This window comes from Pimephales promelas, chromosome 19 (assembly GCF_988280905.1).
Source record: "Pimephales promelas chromosome 19, fPimPro1.hap1.1, whole genome shotgun sequence".
Classification (NCBI taxonomy): Eukaryota; Metazoa; Chordata; class Actinopteri; order Cypriniformes; family Leuciscidae; genus Pimephales; species Pimephales promelas.
This window is the reverse complement of record NC_142787.1, coordinates 18842808-18856093: the sequence shown is the minus strand read 5'-3', so window position 1 is coordinate 18856093 and position 13286 is coordinate 18842808. Positions and strand designations below refer to the sequence as shown.

The window sequence follows — 13286 nt, the reverse complement described above, 5'->3', positions numbered from 1 at the left end:
GGCCCTATTGTTTTCCTTGGGATTATTTTTCTTTACTATTATTATTATTATTATTATAATAATTATTATTTTACTACCTTTTGGGCACTTTTGGGGCCCTTAACGTGCTCGAAAACTCTTGAAACTTTGCACACGGGTCAGAACCCGCGGCCATCAGAGCCGGGCTGAAGATGGTACCCGGGCGTGGCAGGGCAGCTCGTCAGCGCCCCCTGGAACGGGGTCCGAACACTTGGTCCATAACTCAAACACGCTTGTATGTAATAATATGAAACTCGGTACACACGTTGATCTCATCGTTTCATCTATACCTCGCGCTCTTACTTTTTACCCCAGCCCAACAGGAATTTGGCTATTGAGGTTTGTTTGTAAAACGCTCGCAATGGAATGTCAAATACTCCTCCTAGAGCTTTGATCCACATTCGACGAAACTCGGTCAGCGTGAAGTCAAGACATTGAGGATGAAAGTTTGCGAGGGGATTTTTTATATCTCGAACGGTTTGTCCGTGGCGAGGAAACGAAATCATGGCGAGAAACGTGAAACAGGAAGTGTGTTATAACTTCAGCATACATTAACTGATCTTGATGAAACTTCAGCAGTGTGTTCGCTGTAAGAGGACGATCACATGGATGTGACTATTGTGAGTCAAAGTTATAGCGCCACCAACTGGCAGCAGGAAGTGTGTCACTTTCAAAATGCTTAGATATCACCCTTTTATTTTTACCCGATTTGCTTCAAACTTCATATGTATAATGTAAACATACGGCAGATGTAGACCTGTGAATGGATTCTTGATATCTTTGAAACTGTTGCCGTGGCGACGCATCAAACTTTACCCTTCTTTTAGGATGCTTTTAGGATGCTTTTGAGACCCTTAGCATGCTTCAAATTGCATGAAACTCGACAGACGCATCACATTTATTAGCCAGTAGACATGTGCAAAGTTGCAGAAACGGGCGTGGTGAGGGCTCAGTAGCGCCACCTTTTGACAAAAGTGGGGTGGTTAGTTTTAACTAGAGTTACAAAAATTGGTATGTATATTGTACTCCTCGAGCCGGACAACTTTTTAATTGACACTTATTAGCTAGGACCCACAGAAACTCAGATATTTTTGTTTGAATATGGCCACTCTGAGCCTTTGGCTGGCTGGCTGGCTGTCTGTGTGTGTGTGTGTGTGTGCAGGGGGAGGGGGCTTAACCATTTCACTGCTGTGTGTATGACCTGCATAAAGAAAATACATTTCTCAAGCCTGGTATTTTTTAAATAAGTTTTTATTTTTATTTTTTATAAGTAAAGGCATATAACTAGTTTAATTGTAGTGAATTGACAATAGTTTTATATAATTAGTTTATTAATCAGATTAACTTGGTCAATAAACTTGGTCTGAAAATTTGGTCCATAAATTAAACACACTTGCATGTAATAATATGAAACTTGGTACACATATAGATCTCATCGTTTCATATATACTTCACACTCTTACTTTTTACCCCAGCCCAACAGGAAGTTGGCTATTTAGGGTTGTGTTTAAAACACATGCAATGTAATTTAAATTATTGCTCCTAGAGCACTGAACCAAATTCGACGAAACTCGATCAGCGTGAAGTCAAGACATTAAGGATGAAAAAGTGCCACGGGATTTTTGATATCTCGAACGGTTTGGCCGTGGCGAGGAAACGAAATTATGGCGAGAAACATGGAACAGGATGTGTGTTATAACTTCAGCATACATTAACTGATCTTGATGAAACTTCAGCAGTGTTTTCGCTGTAAGAGACCGATCACATGGATGTGACTATTGTGAGTCAAAGTTATAGCGCCACCAACTGGCAGCAGGAAGTGTGTCACTTTCAAAATGCCGTGGCAACGAAACAAACTTTAACATTATTTTTTGATGCTTTTGGGACTCTTAGCTTGCTTGAAATTGCTTGAAACTCAACAGATACATCACATTTATTAGCCAATAGACATGTGCAACTATGGCAAAAGATTAAAGTAATGTCAAAAAAGTAAACACTAAAAGCCTCATATCTTCTAAAAATGTAATTATACATCATTTGTTTCTAAATTAAATTATACAAATATTATAACTTGGTCTTGCTCAATCTGAGCCTGCTGTCTTTGCCTGTCTGTGTATGTGTGTGTGTTTGTAGGGGGAGGGGTATTAACCATTTCACTCCTGTGTGTATGGCCTGCATAAAAAATAAATGCCTTAAGCCTGGTATTTTTTTAAATAAGTTTTTTATTTTTTTATAAGTAAAGGCATATAACCAGTTTAATTGTAGTGCATTAATAGTTTTATATAATTAGTTTATTAATTAAATTAACTTGGTCCATAAACTTGATCTGAAAATTTGGTCCATAAATCAAACACACTTGCATGTAATAATATGACTTGAGTGTTAATCACATCATGTTTTCAGTTTGAATATAAAATATATAAATTATGTAAAAAAAAATAAAGTTGATCCAGCTGGAGCGCAGGCTGAGAATAGCGCTGTCATGACTGGATCAGAGATCATCAGTCATGCCTTCTCATACCTAATGCCGAGTTCAGACTGCATGATTTTAGCCACGATTTTGCCTCGCCGACAGGTTTTGAGAAATCGCCGACAAATGCCCGAAATCACAGGCAAATCGGCGCTCGTTCACGCGAGTGACAATCACGCAGTGTGAATAAGCAAAGACGCGAACTGAGAGAATCACCGACGAGTCGCCGACGCCCGTGAGATATTTGGCATGCTAAATATCTGGACCTGTCGGCGATTCAAAATCCTGCTGTGTGAAAAGTGTTTTGACTGAAAACTACATCGGCGATCACCGGCAGCCAGTGAGAGAGCAAGATACAGAGCAGCAGGGAGTTCGGGGAGGAGTTATAGATCACATATCAACATGATATGGCATTGTTTCAACAAAAAAAGCTTCTTCTCGGTCTATTTGGACACAATAAATGGAAGAAAAATTAGTAGAAATTTGGCAGGAGCACTCGTGTCTGTTTCACCAGCTGTACCACAACCGGGTCGAAAAAAAAAGTCTCACGTGAGAACTCCGGTCTTGCACGTGTGGTGTCGCGCGTTGTTTCCTTTTCATATCTCACGCGTGTTTGTTGTGAAATGTAGTTTGCGCGCAGCGTGCTAGACAGAGTCTGTCGGCGATTTTTCTAAAGTCATGCAGTGTGAAACCTTCTGTCGCCGATCCATCGTCCAGTGTGAACACAGCAGCGACTGAATGCTGGCCAAGATAGTCATGCAGTGTGAAAAGAGCAGCGACCTGACTACTTTGAAAATCGTGCAGTCTGAAAGAGCCATTACGCGCACACCACGCCCACTTACATCAGATCACATCAACATGTCAGCCGGAGGGATAACGAGGGTCGTCGTCGCTTTTGGATTCAAGAATTTCTTACAACAAGATGGCAAAAGAACAGCGCTTTGCAAGACATGCAACGTTAAGATCGACAGTCAGATGACAACCTCCAATTTCGTCCGTCATTTGAAGAGCCATATTCTGCCCAGTAAGTGCTTGTCAATTTGTTAATGTTATCTGGTTAGCTCGTTCGTAGTTAGCTAACGTTAGCTAATGTAAGTTAAAGGAGAACTCCGGCGCAAAATTACACATTGTTACCTAGTCAACCGTTATCTGAGATTTGTTTTCATGACTGCCGAATGTAAATAGTTTTATCTATAAAAACAGTTTAGCCTATAAGTGACGTCCGACATTCTGCATATTGTGTTATTTTGTTAAGCCCCACTAAAGGCATAAAAAACTGTAAAGCACAATCAAGTTTTCACACTATATTCCAAGACTTCTAAAGTCATTCAATAGCTTAATGTGTGGTAAAATTAATATTTTAGTCTCTAAGTTAAAGTTAACGGAAAGTCATCTCGCCTCAGTCATTCTCCATGCATCAGCATTAGCGCGTCGCGTTCGGTTGCGACAGTAACACGACGACACTCTCTTCAAGATCAATGTTCCCAATATTATACTTTCTTTGTAGATAAGGCATAAAGGTCTATGATTTGCATAAAATGACTATCTTGCTGGAGTGGAGTTTATTGCCCTTTAGAATACACTAAGCATTAGTGCTGCACGATTAATTATATCGCAGTCGTAATAGCGATCTCAAACCTATGCAATTATATAACGCAAAATGCCGCGATTTTAAATGAAATAAACAAAGTAGGGCTATTAGCGCAGCATCTCTTCTTTTTTGTCATCCTTTGACTAGTGTTACAAGATCCCCCTCTTATTGGTTCAAATGCCTTTTCGCATTTTGCACGACAAGAAGTGAAAAGCTGCCTGTGAGTGCCCTAGATTAGAATAGATGAGACTCGCATAATGCGCATGCACTGACCGTGTGCCAGCCCAGAATAAACAGTTCTCTTTCGAGCTTGAACGAACAATAGCACACACAATTATGCCAAAATGTGAGAGTTGTGAGTTGTGCTATGAGGCGCGTGTGAGATCCGCGTCTCGGCAACGGGTGCTCTTAAAGGGCCAGCAGCGAATAAAGCGTTCTTTCAGTAAAGTTAAAAGAACAAAGGGAAATTAGAAAATTACTCACTGATCTTGAGTAAAGAACTTTTGTAGCTTTAATAAGGATTATTATATATATAATTTATGATTCAGGCAGCGCAGACTGTTTGATAACTTTATTCAATTTCTGTACCTGTTAAGACAGGAAGGGCACAGGTAAATATGTTTTTTATTATGGGTTTATGTGGGGATTGTTTGAAGTTCACTTAATTTAAAAGCTGTTATATATTTTTTTTAAGCCTAATAATTTTTTAAAAAGTTGATGGCTTTCAATTGATGGAATCACTGTAATGTTGGTTTGGTTGATGGTTTATTGATCATTATAGGTGTTATCAATCATTTATTGTTGTTGTTGTTTTTAGTTTGAGTTGAGAAATAAACATTAATCTGTGTGTGCATTTTACTTTAGAACCAAGCAAGTTGGACTCATGAAACCATTTTATTATATCGGAGTCGCAAATCGCAATTGCAATATTGGCTCAATAATGGCAATATGACATTTTCCCAAATCGTGCAGCCCTACTAAGCATAGATTATAGATACCATCCCTTCGCTATGTTCTTTTCAATGTGAAGCGTTGCGTGCTGTGACTTGGTGTTGCTTCAAGTGCATCGTTCTGCACACGGGATGCGCATGATTGCTTATAATACTTTGGGGAGACAAGGGGGCGTGGCCTAAGGGAATATCACTCGTGATGTTAAGTGATGTTACCCCGCCATCGCTGATACAACCTTTAGCAGTCATGTTTTTGCTTCTTGAGAGAGAGAGAAAGTGTGTGTGTGTGAGCAGTGGCGGTTCTAGGCGGGGGCCTGGGGGGGCCAGTGCCCCTGCGACAACAAGCTTGGACCCCCTTGTGGCCCCCCTAAATGTGGAGTCAGTGTGAAATATTTTTTTTATAGTGTGTCACGCATTGAGCATGACAGTCACTCGTTTCAGTCTTTTGTCTCACACTCCCGTCACACATTGTATTTCTCATGCGGAAAAACTTAATAATATATTTAATATACGCAATTTCTCTGGCCGCGCCGCTCTCACGTGAGAATCAAGCGCGTCTCGCCTGGAGTTCAGCAGTCGACCCTGCTACGCATCAGCCAATCAAAAAAAGAGAAGTGCTACTTAATAGCCAATCAGAAAAGGGCACTATTGTATCTGGGTAAAATTTAACGCAACAACCAATGAAAAAAAGCATATCCTGGAATTGTTCATATGATTCTGTTACAACATCTTCCGAAAGTTTCTTCACCCGTCCCACAGATGAAACTAATCACTGGAGCTCCGAACATCACTTGGAGCACGGAGTAAGTCATGATCTCCTGTTTTAATGTTACAACAAATTCACAACTTGTTTGACAAAAACTATGACAACTTGACTGATGTAAGATGAATCTTTCCCGTAGCGTAAGCTAGCTTACGCAATGCTCGTTCCCTCATCTAGAGAGAACCGAGGTTACGTTAGGTAATCGATTCGTTTCCCATTTAATTAGTATCAGTCTGTAACTTAGACAACAGTTTTACAGCCTGTTCACTGACAACACCTGCTCAGAACAAGTAGTCTAGGCCTAGTCATCTTATTACACGAATCACGATGACTGACATATTGTCACATTATAAACATCTCTCTCTCCAAATAGGCTTAATAATTTTATTAGCACTAGATAAATTAAAGTGTATTGCATAGTCGATATTATAGGTCACTTTTAAAATCATGTCATATTTTATAATTATATCCTGGCCAAGGATGCATTAATTATTGCTTCTGTCTTTCAAAGATGTCAGGAAAAAAACAATTATAAAAAAGCTCATTCACCCTGAGAGGAAAGCCCCCTAAAAAGGCCAGTTTAGAGGATAATTTGCTGATCTTTTTGCAAAAAAAAAAAAAAAAAAACCCACAAAAATCGTAGATTAATTTGTCAAAATTATATATATATATATATATATATATATATACATACTGTATATTCAATGTAAAAAAATAAAATGGAAATTCAAATACAGACTGATATATGTAATGCAAATGTAAAAATATAATGCAAATGCAAATTGTTGGATAATTATAAACATGGTATTTTGCTTATTTATGCATTCAGTGCAGTGCAGAAAATGATAAGGTCTAAATGTAACTGGCCCCTCTAACAGTACAACTGGCCCCAGCTTGGCCCCCCCAGTTGAAATGGTCTAGAACCGCCACTGTGTGTGTGTGTGAGAGAGAGAGAGAGAGAGAGAGAGAGAGAGAGAGAGAGAGAGAGAGAGAGAGAGAGAAATGTAACAAAGTTTAATATTGTTTGTAAACTGTGTTTGAGAGAGAGGAAGGTGTTCAGAGAGTCTGTAGGATGTTAAGCTGTTATTTGTTTTATGGACTCAATGTTGAAAATTTAAAACATTTCAAACACACTGTTGGCAGAAGTGAAAAATAAATAATTTTATGAAGTTACAATTTAGTTTGATTCCATGGTGTATTTTACTGAACATGAGTATTTACAATGCAAATTATTGTAATTTACTGGCAAATACTTATCTTGTCTTTTCATTTTATTAAGATCAGATTCTGCATGTAAAATTAAAATAATAAGGTGACTTGACTTGCACTTGACTTAACCTACTACAAGACTTGACTTGACTTGACATAGCCTGTGACTTGACTTGACTTGCCCCCCCCCAAAAAAATACTTGGGACTTACTTGAGACTTGACGGTTAAGACTTGAGACTTACTTGAGACTTGCGTGACCTGCGCCCATCTCTGCTCTAAGTTTTAAGACAGTTCAAATGGAAGTTGGGAATTATGTGTTGTTTGAATAAATCTCCTAGGAGAAATACATCAAATTACAACGCATGTGTTTACCAATCACCACCATACTCGGTGTGCATGAAGTCAAGACATTGAGGATGCTCAATTCCGGACGGATTTTTGATATCTCGAACGGTTTGGCCGTGGCGAGGAAAATAATTTTATGACTAAAAAAGGACACATAAAATGTGTTAACTTTGCTCGTTTTACCTACAGTTACAAAACATGCCACGTATATTGTTCTTGTCAAGCCGATCAACTTTCTAATTAACAGTAAGAAGCTCAGACCAAAAGAAAGTCAGATATTGCAGTTTGGATGTGTATCTTGTCTCTATCAGTGTCTGTATGGGGAAGAGGGAGGGGGGGGGGGGGTTGCTGGTGTCTGCGTTTATGTGTGTGTGTGTGTGGCTGACTGTAGATTTTTTCTGCAAGTCCTTATCTTTTTGCATAACAATTTTGTATTTTTTTAAATGACAAAATATGCATATAACCCTAATCTTTTAAATGTATAGTTTGCTTTAAATAAAAGTAAGATAAATTGGTAAACTACAAATTGGTAATTGAAGCTGAATGAATTTAAAATTAATGTGCTATATTTCAATACATTTGCTTTCCTTAATATTGTAAAACACTAACCTCATTTATATGTGTGTGTGTGTGTGTGTTTGTATGTATATATATTTTGCAAAGCCCTCACTGATGCAAGCTCTTCTGCACACTTCTCTTCGACAGTCAATGCGGAGGTTAAGTTTTTGCACGTCGTGCAGAATAACCCTCTTTATATATATATATATATATATATATATATATATATACTTAAAAAAGCGGGGGTTAAGTTTTTGCACGTCGTGCAGAATAACACTAAAGGCACCATATATATACTTAAAAGTGGGGTTGTTAGTTTTATCTACAGTTACAAAAATCGGTATATACATTGTACTCCTCAAGCCGTACAACTTTCTAATACATAGTCATTAGCTCAGACCAAGAGGAAGTCAGATATTTTGGTCTGAATATGGTGAGCCTCTCTCTGAGCCTACGTCCCTGTATGGCAAGCCCTTTTAACATTTAAAAGCTAAGTTTGCCTGTCCGGAATTAACATTGTAGATATCAACAAAGTCTTTCTGTCTAGTCGTTACACTTTGGATAGTTTGTATTATCATTTAAGATATCTGTAACATAATTGTGACTAGTCGAAATGACAGAGTATGGCAAGCCGTTTTAACATTTAATCATGAAAGGGCCAAAGCCTTCGGCACCGCCACCCGGGTGCCTTTAGGTAACTAAAGGAACCGGGGTTGCGGTGCCTCCGGCTTGGGCCCGCCATCGCTGCTCGCAGCTATATTTAGGGCCCAAGCCCTGAAAGGGCGAAGGCCCTATTGTTTTCCTTGCGATTATTTTTCTTCTCTATTATTATAATAATTATTATTTTACTACCTTTTGGGCACTTTTGGGGCCCTTAACGTGCTCGAAAACTCTTGAAACTTTGCACACGGGTCAGAACCCGCGGCCATCAGAGCCGGGCTGAAGCTGGTACCTGGGCGTGGCAGGGGGGCTCGTCAGCGCCCCCTGGAACGGGGTCCGAACACTCGGTCCATAACTCAAACACGCTTGCATGTAATAATATGAAACTCGGTACACATGTTGATCTCATCGTTTCATCTATACCTCGCGCTCTTACTTTTTACCCCAGCCCAACAGGAAGTCGGCTATTGAGGTTTGTTTGTAAAACGCTCGCAATGGTATTTGAAATACTCCTCCTAGAGCTTTGATCCACATTCGACGAAACTCGGTCAGCGTGAAGTCAAGACATTGAGGATGAAAGTTTGCGAGGGGATTTTTGATATCTCGAACGGTTTGTCCGTGGCGAGGAAACGAAATCATGGCGAGAAACGTGAAACAGGAAGTGTGTTATAACTTCAGCATACATTAACTGATCTTGATGAAACTTCAGCAGTGTGCTCGCTGTAAGAGGACGATCACATGGATGTGACTATTGTGAGTAAAAGTTATAGCGCCACCAACTGGCAGCAGGAAGTGTGTCACTTTCAAAATGCTTTGAAATCACCCTTTTATTTTTACCCGATTTGCTTCAAACTTCATCTGTATAATGTAAACATACGGCAGATGTAGACCTGTGAATGGATTCTTGATATCTTTGAAACTGTTGCCGTGGCGACGCATCAAACTTTGCCCTTCTTTTAGGATGCTTTTAGGATGCTTTTGAGACCCTTAGCATGCTTCAAATTGCATGAAACTCGACAGACACATCACATTTATTGGCCAGTAGACATGTGCAAAGTTGCAGAAACGGGCGTGGTGAGGGCTCAGTAGCGCCACCTTTTGACAAAAGTGGGGTGGTTAGTTTTAACTAGAGTTACAAAAATTGGTATGTATATTGTACTCCTCGAGCCGGACAACTTTCTAATTGACACTTATTAGCTAGGACCCACAGAAACTCAGATATTTTTGTTTGAATATGGCCACTCTGAGCCTTTGGCTGGCTGGCTGGCTGTCTGTGTGTGTGTGTGTGTGCAGGGGGAGGGGGCTTAACCATTTCACTGCTGTGTGTATGACCTGCATAAAGAAAATACATTTCTCAAGCCTGGTATTTTTTAAATAAGTTTTTATTTTTATTTTTTATAAGTAAAGGCATATAACTAGTTTAATTGTAGTGAATTGACAATAGTTTTATATAATTAGTTTATTAATCAGATTAACTTGGTCAATAAACTTGGTCTGAAAATTTGGTCCATAAATCAAACACACTTGCATGTAATAATATGAAACTTGGTACACATATAGATCTCATCGTTTCATATATACTTCACACTCTTACTTTTTACCCCAGCCCAACAGGAAGTTGGCTATTTAGGGTTGTGTTTAAAACACATGCAATGTAATTTAAATTATTGCTCCTAGAGCACTGAACCAAATTCGACGAAACTCGATCAGCGTGAAGTCAAGACATTAAGGATGAAAAAGTGCCACGGGATTTTTGATATCTCGAACGGTTTGGCCGTGGCGAGGAAACGAAATTATGGCGAGAAACATGGAACAGGATGTGTGTTATAACTTCAGCATACATTAACTGATCTTGATGAAACTTCAGCAGTGTTTTCGCTGTAAGAGATCGATCACATGGATGTGACTATTGTGAGTCAAAGTTATAGCGCCACCAACTGGCAGCAGGAAGTGTGTCACTTTCAAAATGCCGTGGCAACGAAACAAACTTTAACATTATTTTTTGATGCTTTTGGGACTCTTAGCTTGCTTGAAATTGCTTGAAACTCAACAGATACATCACATTTATTAGCCAATAGACATGTGCAACTATGGCAAAAGATTAAAGTAATGTCAAAAAAGTAAACACTAAAAGCCTCATATCTTCTAAAAATGTAATTATACATCATTTGTTTCTAAATTAAATTATACAAATATTATAACTTCCCCAATTTTTCCTTTTTTTCATTTAAGAATTGTGTTTACGTTCAAAAACAGCCAGAATTGTTGTAAAATTCATAAATAATAATCTGAGTCATACGTAGTGCTATACTGCCCTCTTGTGTTCAATATCAGGTAGGCCTATTGTGTATATTCCCACCGGTTAATCAACGTGTGACTCCGCTGGGACTTGGGAGCTTTTAAATCGCTTACTTAAAACCGAAAGTCAAAATACGGATGTCCGCACAAGACATTAATGGTGTGGAGTAGAGCGAGCATTTTAAATAAATTCCTATTAAGTAGGATTGAACTAAACAGAAAGAATGTTCACTCTGTTCTGCTGGTTCCTCGCTGGTGGATCATATGATTACTTTGTCATAATCTATGACAAAAATGCTATTATAAACCATATTAATAATAGATAATACACATTGCTCTTATTTTTGAAAAATACATTCATGAAAAACAAGATAACAAAAATCATTAAAAAAAAATATAGCCATGGCTGCTATAAAGCAACATATAATTGAAAGGCAATTAATAATCTGTCATTACGTCACTGCATTATGATATTACGGCTCCAATACGGTGCAGCACAAAGCACTTATGTGCATCCCGAGCGGAGAATGATGTGCTTGAAGCCACATGAAGTTACAGCGCATTGAGTCCGTATTGAAAAGTTCAAAGCACAAAGGAAATACATATTTATGAACAGTGTATTATACATTATCTATCTATGCAATAGTTTATTGAGCCTTTTCTTTTAAAGGTTTTAAATTTCAGTTACTGTGTGCGTGAAGAACAATTATAGTGCTCTGACTCTAGTGTTGTGATCTAACCGACAGCGTCCGACACCCGGTAGAAAGTAACACGATTAAGTTACAGCAATAAAGTCCAGCAAGAAAAAGTTTCTTCATTCGAAAATATAGACCTTTAGACCTTTATCTTAAAGATCCAGTATAATAGGATTAACATTGAATCATTGAAGATCGTTTCATCATTGACTGTAACCGAATGTGACGTGCTGTTTGAATGCTGAATGGAGAATGACTGACAGGCGCAGAGAGGGAAAAGTTTGTGTTCTTGAATTTAATGACTTAAATATTAATTTCTATATCACATAATAGCTTCAGAACACTAATAATACAGTACACAAAAACTTTATGGTACTTTAGAAAGTTTTTGTGCCTTTGTGCCTAACAGAATAGTATATGCACAATATAGAATTTGAATCAGCCTCGTCAAAGATGGCAGTGTCAGAGCCGATACCGATCCTGAGTATCTAATCGGCGCACTTCTTTTCAACAGTCAAATTGAAATTGAAATTGCTTGAAACTCAACAGATACATCACATTTATTAGCCAGTAGACGTGCAAAGTTTCAGAAACGGGCAATGTGCAAGGACTAAATAGCGCCACCTTTTGACAAAAGTGGGGTTGTTAGTTTTATCTACAGTTACAAAAATCGGTATATACATTGTACTCCTCAAGCCGGACAACTTTCTAATACATAGTCATTAGCTCGGACCAAGAGGAAGTCAGATATTTTGGTTTGAATATGGTGAGCCTCTCTCTGAGCCTACGTCCCTGTATGGCAAGCCCTTTTAACATTTAAAAGCTAAGTTTGCCTGTCCGGAATTAACATTGTAGATATCAACAACGTCTTTCTGTCTATTCGTAATTACATTTTGGATAGTTTGTATTATCATTTAAGACATCTGTAACATAATTGTGACTAGTCGAAATGACAGAGTATGGCAAGCCGTTTTAACATTTAATCATAAAAGGGCCAAAGCCTTCGGCACCGCTACCCGGGTGCCTTTAGGTAACTAAAGGAACCGGGGTTGCGGTGCCACCGGCTTGGGCCCGCCATCGCTGCTCGCAGCTATATTTATTATAATAATTATTATTTTACTACCTTTTGGGCACTTTTGGGGCCCTTAACGTGCTCGAAAACTCTTGAAACTTTGCACACGGGTCAGAACCCGCGGCCATCAGAGCCGGGCTGAAGCTGGTACCTGGGCGTGGCAGGGGGGCTCGTCAGCGCCCCCTGGAACGGGGTCCGAACACTCGGTCCATAACTCAAACACGCTTGCATGTAATAATATGAAACTCGGTACACATGTTGATCTCATCGTTTCATCTATACCTCGCGCTCTTACTTTTTACCCCAGCCCAACAGGAAGTCGGCTATTGAGGTTTGTTTGTAAAACGCTCGCAATGGTATTTGAAATACTCCTCCTAGAGCTTTGATCCACATTCGACGAAACTCGGTCAGCGTGAAGTCAAGACATTGAGGATGAAAGTTTGCAAGGGGATTTTTGATATCTCGAACGGTTTGTCCGTGGCGAGGAAACGAAATCATGGCGAGAAACGTGAAACAGGAAGTGTGTTATAACTTCAGCATACATTAACTGATCTTGATGAAACTTCAGCAGTGTGCTCGCTGTAAGAGGACGATCACATGGATGTGACTATTGTGAGTAAAAGTTATAGCGCCACCAACTGGCAGCAGGAAGTGTG

At 39.1% G+C, this 13286-nt stretch overlaps 1 protein-coding gene across 2 annotated transcripts in view; it reads right to left on the bottom strand.

Annotated features, from left to right (window-relative positions):
• The window catches only part of stxbp1a (syntaxin binding protein 1a), a 51335-nt gene that overhangs the window by 15569 nt on the left and 22480 nt on the right, over positions 1 to 13286 (bottom strand). The window lies entirely within an intron of this gene.